Source organism: Bombina bombina, chromosome 9, assembly GCF_027579735.1.
Source record: "Bombina bombina isolate aBomBom1 chromosome 9, aBomBom1.pri, whole genome shotgun sequence".
NCBI classification, from domain to species: Eukaryota; Metazoa; Chordata; class Amphibia; order Anura; family Bombinatoridae; genus Bombina; species Bombina bombina.
Window position 1 is genome coordinate 118,256,556 of NC_069507.1, and position 17,177 is coordinate 118,273,732.

The 17,177-nt window shown below is 38.8% G+C and overlaps 1 long non-coding RNA gene across 1 annotated transcript; it reads left to right on the top strand.

The window, feature by feature from the left end:
- Window positions 1-8,330: 8,330 nt before the first annotated feature.
- Window positions 8,331-11,997, top strand: LOC128639557 (uncharacterized). The gene is made up of 2 exons (XR_008399220.1): window positions 8,331-9,145; window positions 9,951-11,997. It is a non-coding gene; the product is annotated as an uncharacterized LOC128639557 (long non-coding RNA).
- Window positions 11,998-17,177: the final 5,180 nt, after the last annotated feature.

A 17,177-nucleotide genomic window follows, 5' to 3' on the forward strand; every position in this document is an offset into this window, starting at 1 on the left:
ATAATTGTGCCATAGTGTCCAAACAAAGTAAGGACAGTAATGCCACAGATAATGATATTGCCCAAGATGATTCCTCAAATGAGGGGAGTAAACATGATACTACATCATCCCCTACTGTGTCTACACCAGTTATGCCCACACAGGAGGCCCCTAGTACATCTAGTGCGCCAATGCTTATTACCATGCAACAATTAACGGCTGTAATGGATAACTCTATAGCAAATCTTTTATCCAAAATGCCTACTTATCAGAGAAAGCGCGATTGCTCTGTTTTAAACACTGAAGAGCAAGAGGACGCTGATAACTGTTCTGACATACCCTCACACCAATCTGAAGGGGCCATGAGGGAGGTTTTGTCTGAGGGAGAAATTTCAGATTCAGGAAAGATTTCTCATCAAGCTGAACCTGATGTTGTGACATTTAAATTTAAATTAGAACATCTCCGCGCACTGCTTAAGGAGGTATTATCTACTCTGGATGATTGTGACAATTTGGTCATTCCAGAGAAGTTATGTAAGATGGACAAGTTTCTAGAGGTTCCGGTGCCCCCCGACGCTTTTCCTATACCCAAGCGGGTGGCGGACATAGTAAATAAAGAGTGGGAAAGGCCCGGCATACCTTTTGTCGTCCCCCCCTATATTTAAGAAATTATTTCCTATAGTCGACCCCAGAAAGGACTTATGGCAGACAGTCCCCAAGGTCGAGGGGGCGGTTTCTACTCTAAACAAACGCACTACTATTCCTATCGAAGATAGTTGTGCTTTCAAAGATCCTATGGATAAAAAATTAGAGGGTTTGCTTAAAAAGATTTTTGTTCAGCAAGGTTACCTTCTACAACCAATTTCGTGCATTGTTCCTGTCACTACGGCAGCGTGTTTCTGGTTCGAGGAACTAGAAAAGTCGCTCAATAAAGAATCTTCGTATGAGGAGGTTATGGACAGAGTTCAAGCACTTAAATTGGCTAACTCTTTTATTTTAGATGCCGCTTTGCAATTAGCTAGATTAGCGGCGAAAAATTCAGGGTTTGCTATCGTGGCGCGCAGAGCGCTTTGGCTAAAGTCTTGGTCAGCGGATATGTCTTCCAAGACAAAATTGCTTAACATTCCTTTCAAGGGTAAAACATTATTTGGACCTGATTTGAAAGAGATTATTTCAGACATCACTGGGGGAAAGGGCCACGCCCTCCCACAGGATAGGTCTTTTAAGGCTAAAAATAAGCCTAATTTTCGTCCCTTTCACAGAAACGGACCAGCCTCTAATTCCTCATCCTCTAAGCAAGAGGGTAATACTTCACAACCCAAACCAGCCTGGAAACCAATGCAAGGCTGGAACAAGGGTAAGCAGGCCAAGAAGCCTACCACTGCTACCAAAACAGCATGAAGGGATAGCCCCCGATCCGGGACCGGATCTGGTGGGGGGCAGACTTTCTCTCTTTGCTCAGGCTTGGGCAAGAGATGTTCAGGATCCTTGGGCGCTAGAAATAGTTTCTCAAGGTTATCTCCTGGAATTCAAGGAACTACCCCCAAGGGGAAGGTTCCACAGGTCTCAATTATCTTCAAACCAAATAAAAAGACAGGCATTCTTACATTGTGTAGAAGACCTGTTAAAGATGGGAGTGATTCATCCAGTTCCAATAAGAGAACAAGGGATGGGTTTTTATTCCAACCTGTTCATAGTTCCCAAAAAAGAGGGAACATTCAGACCAATTTTGGATCTCAAGATCCTAAACAAATTTCTCAGGGTACCATCGTTCAAAATGGAAACTATTCGAACGATCCTACCTACTATCCAGGAAAATCAATTTATGACTACCGTGGATTTAAAGGATGCGTACCTACATATTCCTATCCACAAGGAACATCATCAGTTCCTAAGGTTCGCTTTTCTGGACAAGCATTACCAGTTTGTGGCACTTCCATTCGGATTAGCCACTGCTCCAAGGATTTTCACAAAGGTACTAGGGTCCCTTCTAGCGGTTCTAAGACCAAGGGGCATTGCAGTAGTACCTTACTTGGACGACATCCTGATTCAAGCGTCGTCTCTGTCAAAAGCAAAGGCTCATACGGACATCGTCCTAGCCTTTCTCAGATCTCACGGATGGAAGGTGAACAAAGAAAAAAGTTCTCTGTCCCCGTCAACAAGAGTTCCCTTCTTGGGAACAATAATAGATTCCTTAGAAATGAGGATTTTTCTGACAGAGGTCAGAAAATCAAAACTTCTAAGCTCTTGTCAAGTACTTCATTCTGTTCCTCGTCCTTCCATAGCGCAGTGCATGGAAGTAATAGGATTGATGGTTGCAACAATGGACATAGTTCCTTTTGCACGAATTCATCTAAGACCATTACAACTGTGCATGCTCAGACAGTGGAATGGGGATTATACAGACTTGTCTCCAACGATTCAAGTAGATCAAAAGACCAGGTATTCACTCCGTTGGTGGCTGACCCTGGACAATCTGTCACAGGGAATGAGCTTCCGCAGACCAGAGTGGGTCATTGTCACGACCGACGCCAGCCTGGTGGGCTGGGGCGCGGTCTGGGAACCCCTGAAAGCTCAGGGTCTATGGTCTCGGGAAGAATCTCTTCTCCCGATAAACATTCTGGAACTGAGAGCGATATTCAACGCTCTCAAAGCTTGGCCTCAACTAGCAAAGGCCAAATTCATAAGGTTTCAATCAGACAACATGACGACTGTTGCATATATCAATCATCAGGGGGGAACAAGGAGTTCCCTGGCGATGGAAGAAGTGACCAAAATAATTCAATGGGCGGAGGATCACTCCTGCCACTTGTCTGCGATCCACATCCCAGGAGTGGAAAATTGGGAAGCGGATTTTCTGAGTCGTCAGACATTCCATCCGGGGGAGTGGGAACTCCATCCGGAAATCTTTGCCCAAATAACTCAATTATGGGGCATTCCAGACATGGATCTGATGGCCTCTCGTCAGAACTTCAAGGTTCCTTGCTACGGGTCCAGATCCAGGGATCCCAAGGCGACTCTAGTAGATGCACTAGTAGCACCTTGGACCTTCAACCTAGCTTATGTATTCCCACCGTTTCCTCTCATTCCCAGGCTGGTAGCCAGGATCAATCAGAAGAGGGCTTCGGTGATCTTGATAGCTCCTGCGTGGCCATGCAGGACTTGGTATGCAGACCTGGTGAATATGTCATCGGCTCCACCATGGAAGCTACCTTTGAGACAGGACCTTCTTGTTCAAGGTCCATTCGAACATCCGAATCTGGTTTCCCTCCAGCTGACGGCTTGGAGATTGAACGCTTGATTTTATCAAAGCGTGGGTTTTCAGATTCTGTAATAGATACTCTGATTCAGGCTAGAAAGCCTGTAACTAGAAAAATTTACCATAAAATATGGAAAAAATATATCTGTTGGTGTGAATCCAAAGGATTGCCATGGAACAAGATAAAGATTCCTAAGATTCTATCCTTTCTACAAGAAGGTTTGGAGAAAGGATTATCTGCAAGTTCTCTAAAGGGACAGATTTCTGCTTTATCTGTCTTACTACACAAACGACTGGCAGCTATGCCAGATGTTCAAGCATTTGTTCAGGCTCTGGTTAGGATCAAGCCTGTTTACAGACCTTTGACTCCTCCCTGGAGTTTAAATCTAGTTCTTTCAGTTCTTCAAGGGGTTCCGTTTGAACCCTTACATTCCGTAGATATTAAGTTACTATCTTGGAAAGTTTTGTTTTTGGTTGCAATCTCTTCTGCTAGAAGAGTTTCAGAGTTATCTGCTCTGCATTGTTCTCCTCCTTATCTGGTGTTCCATGCAGATAAGGTGGTTCTGCGTACTAAGCCTGGTTTTCTTCCTAAAGTTGTTTCTAACAAAAATATTAACCAGGAGATAGTTGTACCTTCTTTGTGTCCGAATCCAGTTTCAAAGAAGGAGCGTTTGTTACACAATTTGGACGTAGTCCGTGCTCTAAAATTCTATTTAGAGGCTACAAAAGATTTCAGACAAACATCTTCTTTGTTTGTTGTTTATTCTGGTAAAAGGAGAGGTCAAAAAGCGACTTCTACCTCTCTTTCCTTTTGGCTTACAAGCATCATCCGATTGGCTTATGAGACTGCCGGACGGCAGCCTCCTGAAAGAATCACAGCTCACTCCACTAGGGCTGTGGCTTCCACATGGGCCTTCAAGAACGAGGCTTCTGTTGACCAGATATGTAAGGCAGCGACTTGGTCTTCACTGCACACTTTTGCCAAATTTTACAAATTTGATACTTTTGCTTCTTCGGAGGCTATTTTTGGGAGAAAGGTTTTGCAAGCCGTGGTGCCTTCCATTTAGGTGACCTGATTTGCTCCCTCCCTTCATCCGTGTCCTAAAGCTTTGGTATTGGTTCCCACAAGTAAGGATGACGCCGTGGACCGGACACACCAATGTTGGAGAAAACAGAATTTATGCTTACCTGATAAATTACTTTCTCCAACGGTGTGTCCGGTCCACGGCCCGCCCTGGTTTTTTAATCAGGTCTGATGAATTATTTTCTCTAACTACAGTCACCACGGTATCATATGGTTTCTCCTATATATATTTCCTCCTGTCCGTCGGTCGAATGACTGGGGTGGGCGGAGCCTAGGAGGGATCATGTGACCAGACCTGGGACTCTTTGCCATTTCCTGTTGGGGAAGAGAATATCCCACAAGTAAGGATGACGCCGTGGACCGGACACAACGTTGGAGAAAGTAATTTATCAGGTAAGCATAAATTCTGTTTTCTGTGGCAACCAAGTAACAAAACAGATGATACAATTATATGTATATAATATCAGAAACAAAAATAAATTAAATAAATTAAACATATGAACCTGACTGGTCAGGGAACTGTTTTGGAACCAGTTAGAAAAAAAGCATGCAATTATTCTCGGTTTTAAATAAAACCTCTAACATCAATAATATACAGCAAGCTTAGGCATCGTAATGTACACATGTATTTGTATATATAGGTGGGGAACAGCAACCAGGCTACTACACCCTGCTGCGTACGACACCTTAATGTATAAGGCTTATTGCCGGGCAGGTATTAAATTGTGGGATCTAAGTAGTTACTGAGAGCATGTCCCCAAAATATGTACATAAGTTGAAGTCAAGTAGCGAAAATGCAAGCGGCAAGATACAAAATCAATATACTCAGCAAGATTAGTAAACTTGTGATCACTTGTAATACAGAAGGTCGTTAGTTAGATATTGAAATCCTTGAATCAGCCATGCAAGCAAGCGGTACATTAGCCATAAAGCAGAAAAAGCAGGATGCAAGGGAATGCAAGATAGCAAGTCAGTAAATATATGATTCATGTGCATCGAGCATTTGATACTAGCAAAAAAAAGCAAAAAACTTTGATGCACATTATAATGGAAATGTTCCCTTTTCATCAAAGGCAGTCCCATGAAAATAAAGAGGTGCACCTCATTTTTATATAGGAAACTCTAATAAGGAATATAAAGCTGGGGTACCTTTAAAGACATGCCTACTTACCGCGGTTTCCACCGCACTTAAGGTCTATAGGCTGCTTCTTTTTTTGAAGTGTCACTTTTTATTAAAGCAGTTAGTTTCCCCGCAAATTTTCTACATAGGATCTTACTTATGGGGTTAGTCACTGTGAGTGTACATAGTACCTCCTCCAGAGCTGCTTGAAACGTTCACTGTTCTCCACCTGCTCATCCGTTATGCTGCTAACAGCTGAATCCACGCTATTTGAACCATATGCTCTTCAACATATGCTCTCCTGAGCCAATTACTGGTTGTTTAAAACCTGATCTGGGTGAGGTAACTGGTTTGTGATGTCATCTTTTTCACCTAAATGTGAGAACCCCAAAGTGATCCTTTTATGAACAAACAAACTTAAATAAAAGGTTTTTATTTTCCTCTTACTGGATGCTCATTCCTTTATTCCTTAGAGAGATTAGCTTGCTCCTTAGCTTTGCATGCTTGCTGCAATGTTCGTATCCATTCAAAAGAAAACTGTCCTCTCATGAAGAGACATGTTTGTTTCACCCCTGCTTACAATCTGAACTGGGGCTTTGTCAGGTTTTATACATGTACATAACAAGTTAAGGTAACGCCGAGTAGTTTGAGATTAAAACCATTTGCAAAGAATCTTTAAAGCACCATACGGTCATCAACGGTCAGCTAAGAATTTATCTTCTACAAATTTTATGTGCCCTTAAACCAGGGATACTGTTAGGTCCTTAGATGGTGGTTTCCTCTGGCAGTGAGGAATCTTCAATTGATGTTGAACATATTTCCTTTTTTTTATTAAAGGGACATAAAACCCAAACTTTTTCTTACTTGATTCATATAGAGCATACCATTTTAAACAACTTTCCAATTTACTTCTATTATCAAATTTCCTTTGTATTCTTGTTATCCTTTGTAGAAAAGCTGGAAGGTTATCATTAGCAATTATCAAAATTTGAGCAAGGGTTTTTACAAGCTGGTTTCAGTTTTCTCTATGTAGACTTTGGTATGGTCCATTCTTTTCCAAGAAAATAAGAAGATTAGTTAGGGGGCTCTTTTTTTTAAAAAATTCTCTTTACCTGCCATTAAACCACTTGTCTTTCCATAAGGCAGGCAGAGTCCACAACTTCATTCCTTGCTGTTAAGAAATACAACACATGGCCACCGGAGGAGGCAAAGACACCCCAGCCAAAGGCTTAAATATATTTAATTAATATACTTTAGCTCAGGATAATAGTATGGTTAGGACAAAAAGTAAAAATCTATACTGGTGCTGAGATCTAAGGTAATAATTAAGAAATAATAATAAGAAAAAAAAGAGATCTCACAATTGGCACTCTTGTCCAATATTTACCAATTTTAATCACTAGAATCTAAAAAGGTGAACACAAAAAGCCCTCCCACTTCCCTTACCCCCTCAGTCATTCTTTGCCTTTCTTCACTAGAGGAGGATGGCAGAGAAGTGTCAAGGCCCTGACTTGGATCAGACCTTTGTTTAGAAAGATGGCTCCTCCATGGAGTCTCAATCTTGTTCTTCATGTGTTGCAGCCGCTCCGTTTGAGCCCATGCATAATGTTGACATTAAACGGTTATCTTGGAAGGTTAGTTTCTATTGGCTATTGCCTCTGCTCGCAGTCTCTTCCAGATTTCTGCCTTGCAATGTGACCCACCCTTCCTTGTTTTTCATGTCAATAAGGCGGTTTTACATACTAAGTTAGGTTTCCTTCCTAAGGTGGTGTCAGATCGCAACATTAATCAAGAGATTGTTGTTCCTTTCTTGTGTCCCAATACTCCTTTGGCGAAGGAATGTTTGCTTCACAATCTAGATGTGGTTCGTTTCTTGAAGTTCTACCTTCAGGCAACTAAGGAGTTCAGACAATCTTCATCTTTGTCATCTATGTGGGTAAACGTAGGGGTCAGATAGGGGAAGTGGGAGGGATATTTAAGCTTTTTACTGGGGTGTCTTTGCCTCCTCCTGGTGGCCAGGTGTTGTATTTCCCAACAGTAAGAAATTAACTTGTGGATTCTCCCTGCCAAGAAAGAAAGGAATTTATCTGGTAAGCATAAATTTTGTTTTGAGGGTGACAGCACATTAATTCATGCCCTGGATGTAGGTCTACTTTTTTTTTTCTTTTTGCCTCCTTAGTCATAGGGCACCATTTATGAGCAGGGCAGCATTTATGGTGTTAAGAAGCAGCAGTCTGCTTTGTTTGTTATCTGCAATCTCAAGCCCTACTTTTGCTTAGATGGTTGCATGATATCCGTTTTTTTGCAAGTTCCCTGGCCAGCAATGTTGCCCTAATCAATGGGCCATAGTTTTTTTTGGTCACCTTTTCTGTGAATACTTATTGCATGTAATATGAACTGTCTGTGTGAGTCAGCATACTGGCATTCACTACTGCATTAGGGTTTTACTGACTTATTTGCATGCCTGTGACTGGCAGGTACATTATAATGTTTGCATACAATAGTATATTGTGTCATGAAGACGTACAACTGAATGTTACAACCATTACTACCATTCTAAATGAAAGGGCCCCTGTGCAAAAAAATGTTGCCCCCCCCCCCCCCACCAAGACATCCTGCATATAGGATTTTCCCCATTGCCAAAAAATACTGCACATTTTTATAGCAGTCTCTCTCTCTCTCTCTCTCAAAACACACCCTTTTAAAGGAAGATTACATTTTTTAATATGCATAGTAAATACAAAAAATAAGCATTGCAAAATATGAAACTTAAAGTGTGTGTTCCCGCGTGAGGGTAACGTGAGGGAGGGAAGGGAGAAAATTGCTAGACCAGCACTGTTAGCAATCAATATCCAGCACTGCCTTTCAAAAAGATTTGTGCTGCCTGTTTTCTACTTGTTTATATCAATAAACAAGGAGAAAACAGGCAGCACAAATCATTGAAGCTGCAGCTCTGCCATCACGCAGAACCCGTAACTGCTCCGTGTGTGCATTCCCCATTCCCTCCCTGTTGGAGCGAAAAAGTTTTGCTCGGTGCGTGGCCGCTTTCTTAGCTGCTCACTGCTGTGCTATCTGCCACTGTCTCCGGACCCTAAGCCGGCCATGCCTGATATTCCCGAAGCCTGCTGCTTGATGGGCCCCCCTCCCTCTCAGGCCCTGGTGCGGCTGCACCCCTAATAGTTCCGCCCCTAATGATGATAGTACTAAGTTTATTAGTATGTATTTATTATTACTACTTGTACCCTCTGACCACTGTTTATTGTAGTGAAACAAAAAAAATATAGTGAGAGATGATTAGACATATAGTACTTTATACTGTTTTACATTCTGACCACAATGTATAAACTTCCTAGTTACTTGGTCCATTGTGTTTTCTATACAATGTTGTCAAACTTTTTTTGGCAATTTGTGTGTGTTTGTTTGCATCAGTGTTTTATGTCTTTAAACATATAAGTTGTCATTTCCAACTTGCTTTCCTTTAAAATGTTATGTTTTGTAATAAATAGTACACGTACTAGTAAACCAATTTTTTTTAATTTTTTTTAGGCAGTTGCTGTTTTGTCGAGTTACCCTGGGGAAGTCTTTTCTTCAGTTCAGTGCAATGAAAATGGCTCATTCGCCACCTGGCCATCATTCTGTTACGGGGCGGCCAAGTGTGAATGGCCTTGCTTTGGCTGAATATGTGATTTATCGAGGAGAGCAGGTATATTTAAATTCTTGCTCTATATATAACAAAACTTACTGCTGCTTACATCTGGGTTTCAATTGATATAATACCTGACCGTTTTAAAGCCTGCCCAAAATGTCATGTTTTTCTCTACATAACTCTACTTGTTGTTTGTTTTAGTGTTAATTGAATCAGTGCAATCTAGTAATTTAAATCTTGTCCTGGAATAGACCTCATTACATGTCACAATGTCCATAAACTAGTTCAAATGAGCGTTTGTTCTTGTGTTGCTGGAGTTCAACTTCAAGAAATGCGAATCTATAGATATTTTTCTTTTTAAAGGCACAGTCTAGTAAAAATTAAACTTTAATCATTCAGATAGGGCATGTAATTTTAAACAACTTTCCAATTTACTTTTATCATATTTGCTTTGTGCTTGTTCTCTTGGCATTCTTTGTTGAACGCTAAACCTAGGTAGGCCCATATGCTGATTTCTAAGCCCTTGAAGGCTGCCTCTTATCTCAATGCATTTGGGCAGTTTTTCACAGCTAGACAGCACTAGTTCATGTGTGCCATATAGATAACATTGTGCTCACTCCGGTAGAGTTATTTATGTCAGCACTGATTAGCTAAAATGTAAGTCTGTAAAAAATAAATAAGGGGGCAGCCTGCAGAGGCTTAAATACAAGGTATTCACAGAAGTAAAAAGTATATAAATATAACAGTGTTGGTTATGCAAAACTGGGGAATGTGTAATAAAGAGGTTATCTTTTTAAACAATGAAAATTCTGGTGTAGAATGTCCCTTTAAATCCATATTTATTCTTTCTTTATTTTTGTAGGCTTATCCAGAATACTTAATAACATACCAGATTGTGAAGCCTGAAACTGCAGCAGAAGGATGAAAGAACTGCAGTGGACAAATAAGCTTTTTGCAACTTCATTTTTGCCTGTGACATGTCAGTTCAAAGCAATGTGAATGCATTCTAACATTGAAAGACTAAAGCTTTAAATGATGTACAGTACGTTTCCTGAACATTTACAAGATACTTTTTTTTTATCAGCACTTTAACAGACACCATTCTTAATATAAAATGGGTTTGTTTATTTAATTTTACACAAGTTTTGAGTTAACTTGAATAGTGTTTTGTTTTAATCCAATACATTGAGTGTCTAATCAAAAGAGTAATTTTTCTGTAAAGAACTTAAATGACTAAAACTGTGTATTTTAAAACACAGCATTTACACTGAATACAGTTAATTTGTACAACTGTAAATAAGAGCTTTTGTACTAGCCTGGTATTTATTTTCTTTTTTCTTTGTAATATAAAAGGACTTTTAGAAATTCAACATTTTACAAAAAAATAGCTAACAATTTTGTGGGCACAAAACCTTGTGCTGTCCTTTTTAAATGCCACAATCCATTTACGTGCTGTGTATGAGGACAATCTCTAAAATTGCTAAAGATTTAACACAATTTTAGAGTAGCAGCGCTCTTCAGCAATTTTTATACCAGAATGTTTGGTTCAAGAAAATTGCTGCATCTATAACAAGGGATGTTGTATCCTTTTTAAAAGCCTACCATCAACATTTCCATAGCTTAAAGTTTAAGATTAAAATCTGTTTTGCTTCCATTTCTTGAAGTAGCCATCTTTTATTTGTCATTAATTATGGCATTGAACATGCATTGAGCTTTGTTCACTTTCCCTGTGTCTAGAAAAGCATATGTAAATATGTTTTTTTTGTATTGGAAGACCAAGGGAATATCATTGCTCTTCAGTGTTCTGTAGTCCTGAATAATATTAAAATGTAACTATCTAACAAGTTTGTTAATTTTTTCATACATTTTACTCTAAAATACAGAATTTGATTTCCCTGCTATTAGTAGATACAGTTTTCAACAGATATGAAAGACTTTAGCAATATTGATGTGTAAGTAGTAGCATGTTTGTGGTTTGATAAATGGAAGCAAACAAATTTTGGTTACATTTTCTCCATAGATGTTTGCTTTATGTATGAGTAATCAAAATTGAATTATAAAAAGTAATTACTGTCAAAAATACATGCTACTACAAAGTTAAAGCATCAATTTCATGTTAAGGGGTATCTCCTTAAATTTATGATGTATAGTATCAAACCTTTCAATCATTCAACCATCTATATAAAGCATTATATGTGAATACTTTATTTCCCGCTAACATAATTAGTACTTGGATGATGTTCCCCTTTCTGTTCTATGAGCATTTTTTAGAGCTATAGACACCACTAAGTCAAAATTGTAAGTAATTTTGCACAAGAGGACATTATGATTAACAATGTAATATCTTCCTCTACTTTTTAAAGAATGTTCCAACTTCTTGTGGGTTCATGACAGTAAGTAATCTTGCATTGTTAGCCTTCCTTGGTGGTTTGATATCTTTACATGTACAGTTGTGTGTAATGTATATTGAGTTTATGTAATTGACAGTATATTGTAGTCTTTCAACAATTTTTGAGAAACTAATTGTTCGTACAAAGCCAATATAATTTGATCTTTGTCCTTGCTCAGCTTGCAAGTAGGTTTTAGCAATGTTCTATATTTACTATATTGAGGAGCAGTGAAGATCCTTACTTAATTTTTCAGGTGAATGTGCTCCGTTGGTTAACTTCACTTTTTAACTTTGCCATTTTTTATGCTTTGCAGGTATCCTGCAGTATTGAATTATGTATAATGTGTTACTCTGTGTTAAATAAAAACTAAATATGTGCATTTGTTAAACATTGTGATGTTTAAAAAAAAAATCTTTTATTGTAAATGCCTTGAAATAATTAAGTTCACATTCTGTCTAGATAGGCTTCTTATTGCCTGCTTACTTCATGTCTATTAAAATGTTTGGATGGAAAATAAAATATTTAGTTTGTTTTTTTCTGATTGGATATTAACAGTATGGGAGAGAGAATCACACCATATAGTTGAAACTGAACTACCACAAATTTAGTCAACATATACATTTAAAAGAGCATTACACTACTGTACTTAAGTTTGAACAAAGTTTATTTCGTACAATGATGATGGTCCACAGTCCTCCATAACATGGGATATATTTTCTGCCACTAGGAGGAGGTCAAGAACCCATATCAGAGCTTAAAATCCATCCCACTCCCTTCTTTCTCTTAGTTTCATTCTTGGTATGGTAGGAGATGGTTGAGAATAGAAGTGTTTCCAGCTTCTTGCTTATGGATTACAAATTGGATGCTTAGACCTATGTGAGACCAAGAGTCCCTGGGGAGGATCATTTACAAAGAAGACAGAAAAGATCCTTCACAGTAGCTGAATGATACAGGGATATAGAAATACCCTATGTTATGTGCACAGCATATCCATAATGGGATTTCACCCATAACTACCCACAGGTGTCGTGGGGACTCATCCTAAACACGTTTTTCCTACTGCAAATCCTCTTCAGAACTCGCTACCTGCACTGGATGGGCTCTCAGATGGATACTGCTGCATTGCTAAGGATTTTACATACCTGGTAAGCCAGTGGAGAAGTGCTGAATAAGGTAAGTAACTTTACACAGCCCAGAGACTGTTTGTAGATACTCTTGACAACAAGTACAGGGGACCTAACTTGCTCTCCTCATGACACTTTTTTTCTTTCTTTCTTTTTTTTAATTCCCTACCTACCCTATTCTTATCAGGGACATAGCCAAGTAACACTGTTGCACTTTTCAGCGCTCTAGCAGCTCTGGGGAAATATTTATAGTACTTTTTAGAAAATGGGTGCCAGGAAAAATTATCAATAACGCCTTTACTACCCATTCCCCAGCTTTGCACAACCAGTATGTTAATATAACCATGTTGGCTGTGTAAAACTGGGGAATAAGTAATACAAGAATTATCTATCTTTTTAAATTAAACATTTTTTTTGGAGTTGACAGTCCCTTTTAACTGTTCAGTGCATTTAGCTGATCAACTGGTTGTTCAGGGGAGCATGTTATGAGGGATGAGTATTTATTCTGCTAGGTGCAAATTATATAATTTCTTTCATGTAATTAGTAAGAGTCCATGAGCTAGTGACGTATGGGATATACATTCCTACCAGGAGGGGCAAAGTTTCCCAAACCTCAAAATGCCTATAAATACACCCCTTCACCACAACCACAAATCAGTTTTACAAACTTTGCCTCCCGTGGAGGTGGTGAAGTAAGTTTGTGCTAGATTCATCATGCTTATGTTGAGTCGGGTAAAACTCCGCCTCAAAAGATTACAGCTCATTCTACTAGGTCAGTTTCTACTTCCTGGGCGTTTGGGAATGAAGCTTCGGTTGATCAGATTTGCAAAGCAGCAACTTGGTCTTCTTTGCTTATTTTTTCTAAATTCTACCATTTTGATGTGTTTTCTTCTTCTGAAGCAGTCTTTGGTAGAAAAGTACTTCAGGCAGCTGTTTCAGTTTGATTCTTCTGCTTATAATTTCCGTTTTTTTTTTTCATTATAAGATTTAAACTTTATTTTGGGGTGTGGATTATTTTTCAGCGGAATTGGCTGTCTTTATTTTATCCCTCCCTCTCTAGTGACTCTTGCGTGGAAGTTCCACATCTTGGGTATTTATTATCCCATACGTCACTAGCTCATGGACTCTTGCTAATTACATGAAAGAAAACATAATTTATGTAAGAACTTAACTGATAAATTCATTTCTTTCATATTTTCAAGAGTCCATGAGGCCCACCCTTTTTTGTGGTGGTTATGATTTTTTTTGTATAAAGCACAATTATTCCAATTCCTTATTTTTTATGCTTTCGCACTTTTTTCTTATCACCCCACTTCTTGGCTATTCGTTAAACTGATTTGTGGGTGTGGTGAGGGGTGTATTTATAGGCATTTTGAGGTTTGGGAAACTTTGCCCCTCCTGGTAGGAATGTATATCCCATACGTCACTAGCTCATGGACTCTTGCTAATATGAAAGAAATTAATTTATCAGGTAAGTTCTTACATAAATGATGTTTTTGTTGCACTCAAAATGGCTTTCTCTGAGTTAACTGGCTTCTCTAGTCCCACCCCCTTAGCTTTTCAGGCATTACTATCCACTCAGGGGCTGCTACTAGGCAGAAATTAGCTCATGAAAAGCTAATTAATGAGTAATTCCTTTTCTTTCATGTAATTAGCAAGAGTCCATGAGCTAGTGACGTATGGGATATACATTCCTACCAGGAGGGGCAAAGTTTCCCAAACCTTAAAATGCCTATAAATACACCCCTCACCACACCCACAAATCAGTTTTACAAACTTTGCCTCCCTTGGAGGTGGTGAAGTAAGTTTGTGCTAGATTCTTCGTTGATATGCGCTTTGCAGCAGGCTGGAGCCCGGTTTTCCTCTGAGTGCAGTGAATGTCAGAGGGATGTGAAGAGAGTATTGCCAATTTGAATTCAATGATCTCCTTCTACGGGGTCTATTTCATAGGTTCTCTGTTATCGGTCGTAGAGATTCATCTCCCTTTTCAGATCGACGATATGCTCTTATATATACCATTACCTCTACTGATTCTCGTTTCAGTACTGGTTTGGCTTTCTACTACCTGTAGATGAGTGTCCTGGGGTAAGTAAGTCTTATTTTTGTGACACTCTAAGCTATGGTTGGGCACTTTTATATAAAGTTCTAAATATATGTGTTTAAACATTTATTTGCCTTGATTCAGGATGTTCAACATTCCTTATTTCAGACAGTCCGTTTCATTATTTGGGATAATGCATTTGAATAATCAATTTTTTCTTACCTTAAAAAAATTGACTTTTTTTCCTGTGGGCTGTTAGGCTCGCGGGGGCTGAAAATGCTTCATTTTATTGCGTCATTCTTGGCGCGGACTTTTTTGGCGCAAAAATGTTCATGTTATTTCCGGCGTCATACTTGTCGTCGGAAGTTGCGTCTTTTTTTTTTATGTTTTTGCGCCAAAAATGTCGGCGTTACCGGATGTGGCGTCATTTTTGGCGCTTAAAGCATTTAGGCGCCAAATAATGTGGGCGTCTTTTTTGGCGCTAAAAGATATGGGCGTCATTATCGTCTTCACATTATTTAAGTCTCATTGTTTATTTGCTTCTGGTTGCTAGAAGCTTGTTCATTGGCATTTTTTTCCCATTCCTGAAACTGTCTTTTAAGGAATTTGATCAACTTTGCTTTATATGTTGTTTTTTCTATTACATATTGCAAGATGTCTCAGATTGACCCTGAATCAGAAGATACTTCTGGAAAATTGCTGCCTGATGCTGGATCTACCAAAGTTAAGTGTATTTGTTATAAACTTGTGGTATCTGTTCCTCCGGCTGTTGTTTGTGATGAATGTCATGACAAACTTGTTAATGCAGATATTTCCTTTAGTAATGTCCCATTACCTGTTGCTGTTCCATCAACATCTAATATTCAGGGTGTTCCTGTTAACATAAGAGATTTTGTTTCTAAATCTATTAAGAAGGCTGTGTCTGTTATTTCTCCTTCTAGAAAACGTAAAAGGTCTTTTAAAACTTCTAATTTTTAAGATGAATTTTTAAATGAACATCATCATTCTGATTCTGATAATGATTCCTCTGGTTCAGAGGATTCTGTTTCAGAGGTTGATAATGATAAATCTTCATATTTATTTAAAATGGAATTTATTCGTTCTTTGCTTAAAGAAGTTTTAATTGCATTAGAAATAGAGGAGTCTGGTCCTCCTGATACTAAATCTAAACGTTTGAATACGGTTTTTAAATCTCCTGTAGTTATTCCAGAGGTTTTTCCTATCCCTGATGCTATTTCTGAAGTAATTTCCAGGGAATGGAATAATTTGGGTAATTCATTTACTCCTTCAAAACGGTTTAAGCAATTATATCCTGTGCCATCTGACAGATTAGAGTTTTGGGACAAAATCCCTAAGGTTGATGGGGCTATCTCTACTCTTGCTAAACGTACTACTATTCCTACAGCAGATAGTACTTCCTTTAAGGATCCTTTAGATAGAAAAATTGAATCCTTTCTAAGAAAAGCTTACTTATGTTCAGGTAATCTTTTTAGACCTGCTATATCTTTAGCGGATGTTGCTGCAGCTTCAACTTTCTGGTTGGACGCTTTAGTGCAACAAGTAACAGATCATAATTCTCATAGCATTGTTAATCTTCTTCAACATGCTAATAATTTTATTTGTGATGCCATCTTTGATATCATTAGGGTTTATGTAAGGTATATGTCTTTAGCTATTTTAGCTAGAAGAGCTTTATGGATTAAAACTTGGAATGCTGATATGTCTTCTAAGTCAACTTTGCTTTCCCTTTCTTTCCAGGGTAATAAATTATTTGGTTCACAGTTGGATTCTATTATTTCAACTGTTACTGGGGGGGAAAGGAACTTTTTTACCACAGGATAAAAAATCTAAAGGTAAATTTAGGTCTACTAATCGTTTTCGTTCCTTTCGTCACAATAAGGAGCAAAAGCCTGATCCTTCCCCTACAGGAGCGGTATCTGTTTGGAAACCATCTCCAGTCTGGAATAAATCCAAGCCTTTTAGAAAGCCAAAGCCAGCTCCCAAGTCAACATGAAGGTGCAGCCCTCATTCCAGCTCAGCTGGTAGGGGGTAGATTACGATTTTTCAAAGAAATTTGGATCAATTCGATTCACAATCTTTGGATTCAGAACATTGTTTCACAAGGGTACAGAATAGGCTTCAAGATAAGGCCTCCTGCAAGAAGATTTTTTCTTTCCCGTGTCCCAGTAAATCCAGTGAAGGCTCAAGCATTTCTGAAATGTGTTTCAGATCTAGAGTTGGCTGGAGTAATTATGCCAGTTCCAGTTCTGGAACAGGGGCTGGGGTTTTACTCAAATCTCTTCATTGTACCAAAGAAGGAGAATTCCTTCAGACCAGTTCTGGATTTAAAAATATTGAATCGTTATGTAAGGATACCAACATTCAAAATGGTAACTATAAGGACTATTCTGCCTTTTGTTCAGCAAGGGCATTATATGTCCACAATAGATTTACAGGATGCATATCTGCATATTCCGATTCATCCAGATCACTATCAGTTTCTGAGATTCTCTTTCCTAGACAAGCATTACCAG